Raw genomic sequence first — 16068 nt, 5'->3', positions numbered from 1 at the left:
AGTTATTGTTCTGGGAAAGATTCAGATTACTAGCATAGAGGAATATTTCTTTATATCTCATTTGTATTAATATTCTAAATCATCTAGACCTCTTATATTTCCTCTTCTAAATCTCTATATTTATTTTCAGAAAAAAGAAAACACAGTTTATAGGGTCCTCATAAAACAAGCAAACAAGTATAATATTTTCAGTTTATCAAATGGCTTCAAAAACTGTATCACTTGATTATTAGTATTGAAAAATTAGCCATAATTATGAGGCCCAGAAAGTTCTGCTATAAAAAAAGAAGACTTTACATAAAAATTGTCAACTATAGAGCCCTGTATTCTTTAGGGAAAAGCTAAGCTTTCAGCCTAGTGGATGTGCAATAGTGTCCATGGATAATTGCAGAGGTCACTGTAGAGGCTTAAAACAAGAAGGTGGGAGTTCGCCCTCCACTACATTTCCCTAAATTGCCATCCAGAGGAGTTCTATTTTTCTGTAAATAAAACTATAAAAAGATGTATTTTTAATAAAGTTTCTGCAGCTAAAAGAATTTGAAATCATTGGCATATGCAGAAGACAAGAAAGAGGAGAGGGAAAAACAAGAAGAAATCATCTATTACAAAAGAAATCATCCCTTATGAAAGTAAAAGGAAATGGAAGACGACACTAAGACATTTTCTAGTGGCAAATATGCTCCCACAGAATCATTTTATTGCTCCAGTTGATGAGAGAGCAGTAAAACAACTGTTGGATTTTATTTTCAATTGTTGCTTAGTCTGTAAGAATGCTCAGTAAGTAGATTTGCAAAAACTTTGGAACAACCCATCTGTTCATTTTAAAGGATGACACAAGGAAGGTAATTAAGAAAAAGAAGGAAGAAGGTTGATGAAGTATTGGAAGAACTTATTGTTTCATATCTGTAAATTATAGCTTTAAATAAAAATCTTTGAATTCTGAAACACTTAGTATAGAGAACATTCCAGAGGAAATGGTTCAAGAAGTAAAAAATACATATTGTATTTACAAATCATTTCATCTTTCTATAACCAACACTTTATAGGAGTTTCAGAATTCATAAAAATGCATAAAAAACCCATTCATTCATTCATTCATTCATTCATCAATTTTAAAATAATGACTAGGTATTGCATTTAAGGGTTCAAAACATATTCAGTGCAAAAAAAAAAAACCAGACAATGGGCAAGTACAGTGAAGAGTAGTAAATGTTTTGATAGCAGTAGGCACAGAGTACTCTGTGAGTTTTCAGTCTAGAAGTCATAGAAATCCTTATGAAATTATGCTTAAGAAACAAAAGTCAGTGAGTAGAGAAAGAGCAGATAGTTAATCCAGTTTAGGTGTATGACTGAAAAAAAGCCTATATTTGTGAGCTAATGGAAAAGGAAATATTGAATACTAGGCAAATACTTTAGTTTTGAAATTAATTTTCCTTGAATTATTATTAAAATAGTTACTATAGCCAAATTATAGCTCTTCTTAAAGGAAAGTATTGAAATGCTAAGTATAGGCAAAGATCAAAATGTTTGATTTTTTTAAAAAAAGAGCAGCATCTATTTGGTCTTCTGTCAGCGGTGGGGCCCTTCTGAAGAATAATTTGCTAAGTAATTCCAAATAAAAATTGGAAAGAGATGATAAGAATATCCCATAAATGCACAATAAATTAGCATCTCTATTTTTCTGAGCTTAAAGAAATCAAAACTGAAGTTGTAGGATAGGAGACCCTTGTGGGTAGGGGAAGGCCAAACCTCTCATTGTGGTAGTCTGTCATCATTTTCCATTATCAGGTGAACAGAAAACTAGTCTAGAAAGTGCTCCTTCTAAAATTCATAAGAAATGAGTTTTATGCTCTACTAATTTGGGAAATCATTTTGATCCAAAGCCCCTCTTTGGAAAATCACTGTGCATATGAAAATAGTAAAAGTTACATGAAGTCTTACTTTAAAGACTCCTTAACTTTGCACAATTCAATATTTCCCCAAATCATTTTACTCCAGAGCAATTTATTTGTGTGATATTCCATGGAATTGAAGCTTTTTTGGAAAACACTGTAAAATTCTTATGTTTCAATTACTTGCCTGAAATAAAAATAATAAAGAAAGTATTATGCAGTTCATCCACAGACACCATTGTGCATGAGGACTATAGATAAGTAGTGAAAGACATTTTCCAAATATTCACAGCTTCTCCACACAGTACCAAATTTTTAAATTACCATTTCTAATCCAACATGAAGTCTGCAGTTACTAAAGATGCTCATAAATCTTTACTCTGTCCATCTCCTATTAATGTTCTATTTCTATAACTTTTTTCGTAACAAATTTTTTTCAGAACATTACAGTGTTTCACAACTAAGAACTATCACATTGAAACATTCTTTTCCTTTTCTTGTTTTCCAGTGATAGTGTGGATTTCTCCTTTCTCTAACTTCCTGCTCACTGACCACTTTTCTCTAGGTATTTGTTGTTTTATCCATTTCTGGATTTTAATTGTTCTCAAGGCTCAGGTTGGATCTCTGTTCTTTCCGCTCTCTTTTTATTTTCTAAGTGATCATCTCTAACAGCTTAAAATACTACTCGAATGTATATTTTTAGCTTCTTTTCACATAAACTCCATCCTCAGATTTTAGGTACCTATCATAGTCCCAAAATCTAATAGTTCAATACCAAAATCATCACTGAAAGTACTTATTTTCATTTCAATCAATGTTTAGGCTTGGTATTTTAACAATATTTCTCCTTCATATCTTATATCCAACTAAGTAGCAAAAGCTGATCATGTTTCTTTTACCCATCAATTCTTTCCATTCCAATCATCTTCTCAATTGTATACAGTTACATATGCCTCCTCTCTTCCTACATCTCATCTCTACACTCTCACACAATTGTCTTCCTAAAATACAGAAGTATTTGTGTCAATATCTTGCCACAAATTATTTTTTGAATATTTATTTTTTGAAAAAATATTGTGTACAACAAAATAACAGAAATCCACTTACAAAGTTTGTAAATCTGAAAAGAATCACTCAGAATATTCCTCATCCATTGCTAACCAGTTAATATTTTCATTTTTCCATACTGCTAGAATTTTCTTTTAGCATAATTTACTACATAGTATTACATTTTTGTGTCATAGCTACTGTTTTAAAAGATAGGGTTAAAAGAGCATTCCATGTTCCAAGAAGTATCCTAAGTCATTTAACTGTATCCTTCTTGTTGGATATTTAGGCAAAATTCAATTCCTCAATTACTAATAGTATTGTAGAACACTCACTTTTAAGTCACCTCTGATTTTTTCCCCATCAGGATAAATTCCTAGAAGTAGAAATTTGGGGTCAAAAGATATGAAAAGTTTTAGAAATACTTAACCCATTTTTACTAGTATCAGCAGGGTAGGGTTTCTTCTAAAATTTATCATAATTTCACAGTACCCATTGTGTAAATTCTAAAACCTCAGCTTGGCTTTCAAAACTCTATCTGACCTTATTTCACATCACTATAAATATTCCATTGAGACCATTATAGTTTCCTGACTCTCTCTTAAATACACACACTCTTTTTTGATCTCAGGCTTCTATTTATGTTATACTTTATTTCAGAATGCTTTTTATCTTCTTCTTGTATGTCTATACAAATCATGCCCGTTCTCCTCAACTCTTGCTTATATGGCACATCTATAACTGGTTTTTCTTCATAAATTGCTTTCTTCTTTCCCTGAACTCATATGTCATTATCAAATATTTTATTTTGATTTGAATTATTAATTTGCCTGTATAAATTTTTATCTGAGTTTAAATCTGAGGTTATCCCCCAAAGTAGATCTTAGAATATACACTCTAAAGTTATTCCCCCAAAACATGTGATACTCAGGAACTGAAACTATTAATAGAGAGGAAATAAAAATAAAAACAGTTAACCTTGGCAGTAACTTAATAACTAACAGCAACAAAAGTTTTGAGACTTACTACAAAATTAGAAAAAAGAACTTAATTCATAAGTACATTCAGGTAATCATTAGGATATAAATATAAGATTTGTTTCTACAATCCCTTAATATATAAGTTTATGATACTTTGAATAGTATGTATATTATAAGATCCTTCAATTTGAATAACATTAATCCATGTCTTGGAATGATGATGACTAAAATTATGTTGTTAAGTTTTTTGTTACAATCAGACATTTATAGATGAAATTTCATTTAGTCGTACAAGACCCTTAGTAACCATTAAGAGAAAATTAAGTTCTTCTGGGTTTTCTGATATACTGGAATTTTAGGAAGCATTAAGCTCATATAATAATAACAATTAAAGAATTATTCCTACATTAAAATGACAATCTTGGCTATATTTTTTCAATATAATTTTTGAGATAGAGACTTTTGTCCATACTCTGCCTCACGTTGTCACCATTGGGGCTGACAGGAGTTCGATGTCACCCAACAGTTGGTGGGGGTTGGGGCTGGGAGATGAATAACAGCGGTGCAAACGTGTAGTATTTTCCCTCGGTTCTTCCTCAAATGACAGCAGTGAAGAATTACAGGTGGTTGAGATTTAATAATTTTCTTAAAAATATATGTTAGAAAGACAAAGAATGCCCTAAGGATATACATGGATAAAGACAAAGCATGCCCCAAGGAGGCACATGGTCCCAGTGATGAGAGCTGCAACAGGGCGCTGTAATAACCACAACAGCAAGAGAGCAAAAAGAAGGGCCCAGAAGTGGGAATGTCTGTCTTATATTTGGGCTATGACAGGGTGGTTCCAAAGGCATTCCTAGGTAATTGGCAAATGAAGTTCTTTGATTGACACCTGGCTGCTATATAACACTTTGCCTAGTGCGCATGTGCGCACCCAGAATTCAGTCTGATATAGATTCCTGAACTTCCAGGCATAAACATAGCAGGATAATGACCTTCTGCACAGGCATCTGTGCCAAGATTAGGCCAGCTAAGGCTACGACCCTCCTGTCCTTTGTCTCAGGGGATGCTGGAGGAAATCTCTAACTACCAATAGGGTGTTCTTTGGGCAGTCTCTGGGCTGAGCCCCTGTTCCTTTGTTTCCCCTGTTGCTCATGTCTGACTAGCTACCTAACAATGTTACACAAGTTTGTCTTAAAATGTCTAATTATGCAAAAAAATGAAAAATAATCATTTAAGATATCAAATGCATTCCAACTTTTATCTGATCAGAGCATTTGTTTTTGTTTTGTCCTACTGATTTCTAAAACAGGCTATGGAAAAGCACTTGGTTCCACCTTTAAATAATTACCTATCATCATGAAGAAATTCGGAAGTACTGCTTCAACTTCTAATTATTGTTTCTCTTTAATAATTCAGAGGGAATCAGTACAATCTAGTATAACCACACAGAGAGAGAGACAGGTAAGTTACCTGATGTTAAAGAACTGGAGATTTAATTTTGCCTCTAACTTCTCCAATTTCTGTTGTAATCTTGTGAAGATGTATATTCCTCACCAACCTAAGAGAGGACCATAATATAGAACTAGGAAACTGCTGGAGCAGACCATAAAATCCTTGGCCTAAAACTCTTTAATGGAATTCTGGTTTTTCACATAGATATGTTAGCTAAGGTTTAATATTTTTATTTTTAACAGTTTATTTAGCAGAAACGGTAGAAGAATGAGAACAAAATGTTCAGGAGAGCTAAATCTCTGATTTATGTGTTTGGAAAAGGATTGACTTTCTATGTCCCAAAGATTTTGCAAAAGTTTTCAATGTGTTATCTCTTTAATCCTGGAAATGTCATTGTGAATTAGATTGTTTTATCCCTACTTTTATAAATGAAAATGGTAAAACTGAAAAAAAGAAAAAGATAATTTAGTGATGTCACAAAGAGAAGTAAAATAGTTAATAAGTCAGGAACTAAGGCAGTAAATTTGACTATGAATTTTAGGAAAATAAATAGAGAATTTAAACTTAAAAAGGATCATAGAAAACCAATTGAAAAAAAAAAAAAAAGGAGAATGCTTGCTTTGTTTTTGATCCTGGCCTGAAATTCTTTAACTCTCAATGATGATCTGAATAGGCTATAACCCCAGGTCCAAGGACTGAATCCAACCAGCACCTGTGCATGACGCTGAGTCATCTGTGTGATGCTTCTTGCTGCCTTGAAAGACCCTATGCCTAGAACAGAAAGTACTTTCAGGAAAAGAATGACATTGACTTGACCTATTCCCCAGCTGCCTGGAGAGTAGTTCACACACAGGTCTAAGACTGTTTGCCTATCCAAAGGAAGCTTTGGATGAATTGCGCATTCATCATCCCACCATCTATAATTCAGGGTTCCTCTATGTGAGGGTGCTCTATTAATCCTCAGTAATATCAAAAAGGCTAAAGTTATACAAACAAGACAACTTTGTCCTCCATCCTATTGTGCAAGAAAGCTTACAATGTCTGTCTGTCTCTTTCTAGGTTGCTATGAATCCCGGCTAATGAAAAGATGAATAAGGGCATATGTTAATGAGGAGTCAAATACAAATTGAATGTAAATAAATGGGGGGCTTTCTAGTCTTAAAAATGTTTGGAAGTGATTTCTCTTCCCTCATCTTTCCATCAGAATTCACCTGTTCACATATTGCTGGGAGAATAAATCGTTGATATTGAAGGTATTTTATGTCTATGTGTATGTGAAAAAAAAACAAAACAAACTGTGCATGCTTAAATTTTTGTGAATATAAAAGTTGTAAATATCCTTACTTACTGTTTCATATGCTTGACTAGAACTTCCAGATTTTAAATAATAAATTACTGGTTTTCATGATTATATAAAAAAGTCATATTTTTCAACTTAGAAGCTCTCCTATAAAAAGAGTTGATAGATTCTACTAATGTAGAAAAAGTTTAAAATAATAATAATAAAAAGTTTAAAATAATAACGCTTTCCTAGTTATGAATCTCTTGATACATAAAATTCACTAATTCAAGGTGAAAAATTCTTTTTTCATATGTTTTTCATGTTTTTGAATTTGACAATGTGGAAAAAATTAAACTTCTTCAGAAGGCTGTATAATTAGTAGCACAGCTCTTAATTCTTTACTCCTTTTTCTGTAAGTTTATTAGTTACTTATCACATACAAATATTAATTCTATATTGATTGTCTCTATATTAATCCATCAAATAAATCAAAAGCATTAATATGACATAGGGCTATGCCACAACTAGCTTCTAGGTATTTTAAGTCTTCTACAGTGTATTATTTATAAACAAAAAGATAAACATGAACAGATGAAAATTGGTATTTATTTCTTACCTAAAGTGTTCCAAGAATAACGTTGAAAAGAAAATGTATGATAATGCCTAGCAATCTGTATAAAGCCTCCTACAATCAATTCAGGATAATATAGAAAGTGAAGACTATGAGGAAACATTTGTCAGTAGCCAATCTCCTCCCTGCAATGCCAAAGCCATGCTTTTCAGACAGATAACCATCTCTGAATAATGACAAAATAAAGTAGAGGAAATGAGGTGCATAGAGATGCTGCCTACCACCCTACACAACAGTATGATAAACAGTATATAATGCCTTCTTACTTACTCCTACCTCATCTCTGCTACCAGACTCCTGAGAATTCCGTGAGACTACAATCTCGGTAAAATTCTACATATCATAAAATGTCCATTTTCTGGCTCCAGATGGGAGTTATGGTTGCCAAGGTGATATATCTTGTTTTAGACTCTGTTGACATACAAAGGCTGTGCATTACACTATAGTAAAAAACAGCTTGTCACTTATGTGATTTATATAGAGAAGCTAGGGACAGGAATTTACACTGAGAGCTCTTATTTTGTGAACTCTACTCTGCCATCTTTCCGGTAGGGTCAGTTCCTTACCATTGCTTGCCTAGAGTTTGTTGAACTATGCTTTTCTTGTAACAGCAAATCTAAGACACGATTTTTGTCCGAAAAAGAGAGTGCACTGGTTGTAGCCACTACTTATTCCTGGCTCCGCTTCTTTAAACTTTCATCATACTCACTCTCCTTTTCCCATTCATAAAAACCAAATCTACTTACTCATAAACTTCCATAACCAGCACCAAGACTTTCCAATTCCAATTCCCTTAAAAATAAGTCACTGACAAGCCATGTAAATAAAAGAATAATTACAAAAAAAATGAAAGTTTTTCAGGGTTGAAAATTAGAAATTTATTTATACTTTCCTAAAGTACTTTCAGGATATTAAAAATTTAAATATTGATTTTAAAGGACAATTTCATGAATACCATTTATTTTCCTTTGACTCCTATCTAATTCTCAATTTATATCTCTTGACTCCTCCCTTGTCACACCTCACTCACCTTGTTCTTGCTTCATGTAAAAAGTACCTCCATGTATTACAAGATTATCTAATCATCCTCTCTACCTTAAAAGCTCACTTCTTTTCCCTTCTCTCCCTTCAGCGCTTTGACTGGCAATCTCTTCTTCCAACTTAAATTCTTCATTCAACTTAAATTACATTTCCTCAAGGGCTTCTTCCTTTATCTACCCCGTCTTCTCATCCCTTCCTCATCCCTGAAAAGATTAGGGTTCCCTTACACCTTCTTTGATAGCAACCAGGACTTTTTACAGTTGTATTTTTATCTTTTTTTTGTGTGTGATTATCTCTTTAACATTTGTCCTATCATCACATTGCCAATCACATAAAAACTAGCATTGCATATATATAATAGGTAGTCTATAAATCATAAGTAATCACTGAATGAATGAAAAAATAAATGAACATATGAGTAACTAAATGTCTTGAAGATAAAGAGACAATGGTTTTGTTAGCATATCTATTTTCTTTAATTAGGGATTATCCATAGCAAAAGCACTTTTAATAATGTTTAATAATTGTTCTAACGTAGGACAGTGAATTTACTTATAAAGAGTATCTTCGTTATAACACTTACAATTGACAAGCCTAAGATATTTTCAGTAGAGACCGTGACCTGCTTTAAAGATGAGTGACTGATTACAATAGTCACTGACTGCTCACTACAGGGAACACTTTTATTGGGGGGCTTTGAGAAGACACAAATAAGACCAAGTTTCTTGCCCTGCAGGTGCTTGTAATTTATTCCAATCCACCCTGGAAACAGCATCACCCTCCAAAAGAAGAGCTTGAAAGCATTGGGAAGGAAAGATAGTATTAAATCCTTCATGTTGTGCACATTTAAATAAAAACTTCCCTAGCACTTTGTATTTCCCTGCAACGTTCTATCATATATCAGATATGGTTTGAGGCTTTGTGGCAGAAGATATACATAATCCCTGTCCCTCACAAAGCACATATTCCAGTCAGGAACACTCACTAGAAGGAGGATGATTCCTATACAACAGAGTGAGGGCTCTACTGGACAAAAGTCTGTGGGCTCATGTGCACAGAGAGACAATGGCTTTACACAATACACCACAAACAGCTGAGTCTTCCTGAAGGAAGCACAGGTTCCGTCAAGTGGACTAACAGGGGAAGGGCATTATTAGAAAAAGAAGCTGCATGGAAAAAGAAGCTGCATGGAAAAAGGAAGTTAGTCTTCACAGGATATATTTTAAAATAAGTGTGGCAGTCATGACTGAATCTTATTTTAATGTATAAAAATTGTGACAGCAGAAAATACCGAAGGATAAACCGGAGACAATCATTTCTAAATTTTCTTCTGCATTTTTTATAACTGGTAATTATCCTATTTATCACAATGCTAAATGTTTCACCACAGAATAGCATAATACAGTGTCACTGTAATAAACAGGCTGATACCAATGCCAAAAACAATGGCTTTTTGACATTGTTGACCTTAGTATCTTCCTCTGGTTTTAGCTGCTTTATATAGCTGCACTGCTGGAATAATTTACTGACAACACCATAAGAGAATATTCTCTCTGATTACATATTTGGAAAACTGTAATAGTCTAGAAAGCCAAACAAGATTTCCAGTATATTATAAGCTCTTTGGAATATGGAAAGATCAGCCTATGTTTAGAACTCAGAAAGTATGAGTTAATGTCCTATTAAATTGAGAGATGACAGTTAGCCTTTATTAAATGCCACCATCCAGGGGAACTTCTATTTGAATAAAACTTAGAGGAATATTTTCTTGGTCAGAAACTGAAGAAATTGGAGTTCTCAAAAGAAACCTAACACAAAGGCACTGTGTTATGTTTATATATGTAGATTTTTTAGCTCCAAATATTGGCATCTTTCTTAAAATACCTGGAGAGTATCTGGATTGACTTGTTTCTGTGAATTTATTTAATATATAATTTTTAAACATATTTTTTCTTATAACATTTAAATAAGGTTGTTAATTTCATTTTAAAGCTATATTTAACTGAGTACTTAATTTTAAAAGCATTTTAAAATAAATTTGGGATCATTTCTATGGAAAAATAAAACATTTAAAGAGCAGAAAGTCTACTTTGTGAATAATATTTATGAACATGTGACACCACGACCAGACTGGGGAAGGGGGGATTTGAACAACAGAATATCCTCTTTATCTTAGTTCAGACGGAATCAAAAAATAAGTGGTAATATTGTTAATCATCATAGAAACTGGAAACATAAGTAATTTTGGTTATTTCTCAAGTTCCCCAAAATTAAATTAGATCTCCAAATATTAATTTTTGCACTACTAATATTTTAATGTTTTACAGGTTTCAGGAATGATTTGTTAACTTCATAAAGTCTACATTTCCAAAATAGCAGCAACTTAACTATAATTCCTTGAGAGCTGTTTAGATATACTACGTATTTGCTTGAGTAGTTAGACAATTCAGAATAAAAATATCACATAGGCATCTCAGACATTTTGTACATAGTAATTAGATCCCTTATCTTTCTATATTCACCCCAAAATAGTTGTGATTTGATGGCCTTACGTATAGAAGATAGTGTGTTTAGAGATTTTTTTTTTCCAGAGAGTGAACTAGGCTTCTAAGAGTTAGCTGTATTTATATCTAAAATATTTATCTTACTTGCTGATTTTCTGAGATGAATCACTGGAAACATATGCATAAAAGAAAAATAGACATGCTAGCTTAGTACCTATGTGTAATTGTGGGTGTGAACAAAAATATATTAGTATTGTCATCCCTACAGCTATCCTTACCTGTAGTTCATGGACTGTGCATGTTATTGAACCAACTTCCCATATAGACATATAGAGAATAGCTTATAATACATAAAAAGGTGTAATATATATTTACATGCATGCAATACATTCTTCTTTCAGTGAATTCCACAGAGCATTACAGTTTGCATCTCCTCTGCTCCCCCTGACCTAGCCAGATTTCATGACATGCTGCTAGAAATCCTATTCCCAGTTGTGGCTGAGAGTAAACAAACTCAAAACAGGATCTCCAGGTCTCTTTATTAATGCTGCCCTGGGAGGAGGCAGTGCATTAACAAGTGGGAAAAAAGTAGAGGAGGAAGGGCTCTAAATTCAATGTAGAGAAAAGAAGGAAAGAACCCCTCAAAGGAAAGCCATTTGCTTTCTAACACAACCTGATAAATAAATTAATTTCCCCTTTCTTCCTCCAGGCTCCAAAATGCCTATGTTGGGCGTAGGGGCACTGGGATTGTGAAAAGGAGAAAAAGGGGTATTAGGGAGGAGATGGAGTTCTCTTGACTGGATGTTTGTAATTACTTAAGGTGACTGCATTTGAGGGAATTATTGGTGCCTTGTTACAAATAGCTTTATTTTCAGAATAAGAGACTCTGTTTTGTTTTAAAACTACTTGTTTAGATCTAACAGAGGAAAGAGACAAACAACTGGTATTTATATGCACTCTACACATAAGTCTGCTATTAGGCACTTCTTTAAGAGTTAAAAAATGATAATAATAATTTCTATGCAAAACATATTTGCTGTGAATATTTACATAGAAAATAAGGTTGCAACCAAATTAATAAAGCAGCAGTCTACAGATTACAAATGGAAACACAGAATTTTAGATAACTGTTGTAGTTTTTGTTACAGAGAATTTTCTTCGTGCAGGCATTCCTCAAAATCCTAATTTGCATTTTGTTGATAAGGTATAAGTGTATATAAGATCAACCTCTTCTGGCCTGAACGATTTGAAACAGGAATAGAGGTTCTAAAAACTGAATTACGTGGTCATATCTACGAGACATACTTCTTTCTCAGCTGCTCTGCCTACAGGCTAGTTTGAGAAATGGATCCGATGGGTCTGCTGACACCATTTTTATTTGGGAGACTTAAATACCCTGTAGCACTGTTCCCACCACCAGCGACTGCCCTTCCCTTTCGTTTACTTTATCACAACTAGTTTCTTACACAGTGAAAGCAAACGGAGAGATTTCAACTACTGGTAAATAAAGGTCTGTGCATGAGTGCCTCTTAATAGTTCATCATTGTGTGTAATCGAACTGGATAATTCCCCGAGAGGAGAGTTCCTACACATAGGCAGATGCCCATGGGCTGGCCTCTGTTCTGGAATGTCACCACACAACAAAGCCCTGGATGGATAATGCATCAGCAGCACTGGGGCTCTAGGCATGTCACACAGGTGGGGAGAAATCAGTGAGGTAAGGCAAATATAAGTGCGCCAATGACATGGGAATAGTATTAGATGGATAGGGGGCAAGTAAAAAGACAAAGAAGCCGAGAAATTGAAGAAAACAGCTTTCACCACTAAATGGAAATTACCTTGAATGCTGCATTGCACCAGTGACTTTGACAGCTGAAGCAGCAGCAAAGAGAACTTGACTAAGATATTGGCTGTGCTGTTTGCTTTGCAAGGGGCTAAGTGTGGTTGACTTTCTTCTGACAAGATCAATCACTGTTCATACAACACAATGAGCCAAATTCAAGGATGTTTTCTAGGGGGTATCCATAAAAAGATTGAAAAGCAGCAGGCTGTTCCTATGCCTGAATTCACAGGGACACAGAAATACATTCTCCAAATGGCCAGTTATCTAAGAATTTTCTGATATATAATTAAAATTATATTTTGTGAATGTTTACTATTTTATGTCAAATAGATAAACTTTAATGTCATTTATTAATCAGAAAATAGATTCACAGATTCCAGATAATCTTAAGTCCACACTTATTTTGCCCAATTTTAAACTGGATTTCACAGACTGGAGCCTCATTTTCTTGCTCTCTCTGTTCCTGGTTTTCTCTATATATGCCAGCAGATTGGCTGGCACTTGCTTTTGGGTTTTGCAGTAGTTAGCTTTGTCATACATACTTGCGCGTGCACACGTGCACACGCACATGCACGCACATACCCCAAATCTAGTGAGCCTCATTATAGGCTGACGTTCCTTGTGACGGGCAAGTAACATCGGTGCTGCTTTGTCTGCAAACAGTGCGTCTGCTGGGGAATCTTATTCACAAATCCTTGAAAACACAGAGGCTCCTCCTTACTTCTCTCTCCTTTTTGCACAAGAATGTGAATATGAATTGAAATTCCAAATTAACTATTCCAGATAAAGCGTAAGGTTTTCATTAATATTTAAATTGAACTATCAGACATGATGTTGTGATGTTTCATACCAACAGCTTGCACAGACCGTCTTTTAAATATTAAGGTTTCATCATTTTCAAAGGAAAGAAGGAATTGCTCTTCTTTTCAAACAGTGACTGTGGAAACTAAAGTGAGCCACGTAAGAAACAAAAGAAGCTTACTTATGTAAGCCATAGAAGCTTACGTACCATCTCTGCCCTTACACATCACCTTTAATACTAAAGCTCTGTGCTGTCACATAGGCTCATGCCAGCACTTAAAAAGGCAGCAACTACAGTTGTTCAACTAGCAGCTATTTGTTTGGCTCTTTCCAAAGCCTGGCTTATAACAGTCATTCAATAAGTATATATTTAATAGTGAACAAATAGAGATGTGAGCTAGATGTTTTGGGGGACAGAAACATATAATAAACACTCTCCGTCCTTGATCAGGGTATTGACAAATTATTCTTGTGATTCCCAAAATAAAAAATAGGAAGACTTTCTAGAAAAGGAATGACAAGAATTAGTCTGACACTGATTGAATGAGGAAGGCATTCTAGAAAAAGAAATATATATATTTCTTAATGGTTAGATGGCTGGGAGCAAAAGGTTCATGTAGGGAAGCGGTAGAGGTCACTGTTAAAAAGAAAAGCCGGGACCAAATCACGGAGCCCCCGAAAGTCAGGCTTTTGAACTTTCGACTCCATTTCATGAGAAAGAAACCATAGAAGATGCTTTTGTAAGAGAGTGGTGGAGAAATTAGTGTATTAAGATTAGCCCAGCTATACCAGAGTGCTGTCCATTTTTCTAATGGGAAAACATAAATATTCCATCCAGGCAATTTCAAAACTTTCTAAGTAAAAATAGCACATCCTTAAGCACTGGTGCTATGACCAGCGTTCTTTGAGTTATTGATCTTTTAAGCATCTTATAATGTCTATATCCTTCATATGCTCTTCTGTCTAACTGCTCCTCTGCTTCCTTTAAAAAACAAACAAACAAACAAACAAACATCTTTCTCTACCTAGATATTAAATGTTGGGGCATTTCAGTGCTAGGATTTAAAGGGGTTCTTCTCACTCTATACTCCCTTTGTAAGTTCCTTCTTTTCAAATTCACGATTAACATAACTAGCTACCAACAGATGACCTTCAAAATTCTATCTTCAGTCCACCTGTTTTCTCTGAGCTCTTGGCCCTTAGAGCCAATTGCTTAATTAACATTTCTTTTTGAGCACATCGAAAATAAAACTTAAAACTACACAGATACTAAATACGTATTCAGTAACGTTACTTTCTCCCTTACAAAAATGCAGGCTCCTTGTGGGCAGGAATTTTTATCTTTTTGTCTTCACCAGTGCATTCTCATGACTACCACAGTGACTGACACACAGATGGTATTCAAAAATATTTTTGAATGAATAAATGGCTGAATCTCTGGCCCAAGTTTTTGTCTATCATTTCCAATGGTATGATAAAGTGAGTAGACTATTTCAATCAACAATGCTATTTAGAATTACTGGCATATACTGAGAAAAAAATAGTCTGACTTTTAATTGGTTACATTATTTTAACATTTTCTTTAGACAATCCGCCCTTTTATTACCCAGACCTAATAACAACTTCTATCACTTCCCCTTCATAAATTATTTATAATCTCTCTCCTGAACTATTTCAACCACAACTTTTCCATATTTTAAACTCCACAATATAGTCACATGTACCATTTAAAAACATGTATCTAATTATGACACCCTCTTACGGTGTTTTACACCAAAAGGGCTTTATATTGTTGTTAAGATAAAAACAGTACATAATTAACATAGACAACAAAGCTTGCAAGATCCAGTTCCTACTTACCTCTCTACCTCTCCTTGTGTAACATTCCTCTGCCTATGCCCATTCCTGCTTTCTCTGCCCCAGCCACACAGGCCTTCTTGCTTTAGATTCTCATACTTTGCATGCTCCTGTACTACACAGAAGACTTAAACATTCTTCTTTTCATCTAGGTTACTGCATTGACCCCTTTCTATCTAGGCTCAGAGATGCTTTTCCTCAGGGAAGCCTTTCCTAATCTCCCTGACTTTGTCAAGTGTCTTTTATAGAATTTAGATCTAAATTTGATATTTGTGTTTGTATACTTTTGTTCACATTTGCAAACACTTAATTACTAAAAATACTTAAATACCTAATGTTTATTAGGGGTCATCTATAAACCATGCTCTATACTGGGCACTTGAAATAACATTAATAAACAACTGCAATTCAAACGATTGAGGAATGTAGAAAGTATTATATCAGGTAAGGTGGTCAGGGGAAATTATTTCTAAAGAACGAATATTTAAACAAATAAAAGAATAAAGTAAAGGAGAAAGTGTTAACAAATACTTGGACAAAGATTACCCTGAGAAAAAAGAATAGCAAGACCTTGAGGTATCAGTATGCTCGGCAGGTTTAAAATCCTGCTAGAGCACCAGTGTGGCCAGAAGTGAGGAAGGAAGTAGAAAATGAGATGAGAACAGACAAAAGGAGCTGAGATCATATGAAACATTATAACTCAAGAAAAAGAGTTTGAAATTTGGCCTTTATTGC

Source organism: Pteropus medius, unplaced genomic scaffold, assembly GCF_902729225.1.
Source record: "Pteropus medius unplaced genomic scaffold, Ma_sr-lr_union100, whole genome shotgun sequence".
NCBI classification, from domain to species: domain Eukaryota; kingdom Metazoa; phylum Chordata; class Mammalia; order Chiroptera; family Pteropodidae; genus Pteropus; species Pteropus medius.
The sequence above is the reverse complement of the archived record's forward strand: the minus strand, read 5'-3'. Positions refer to the sequence as shown.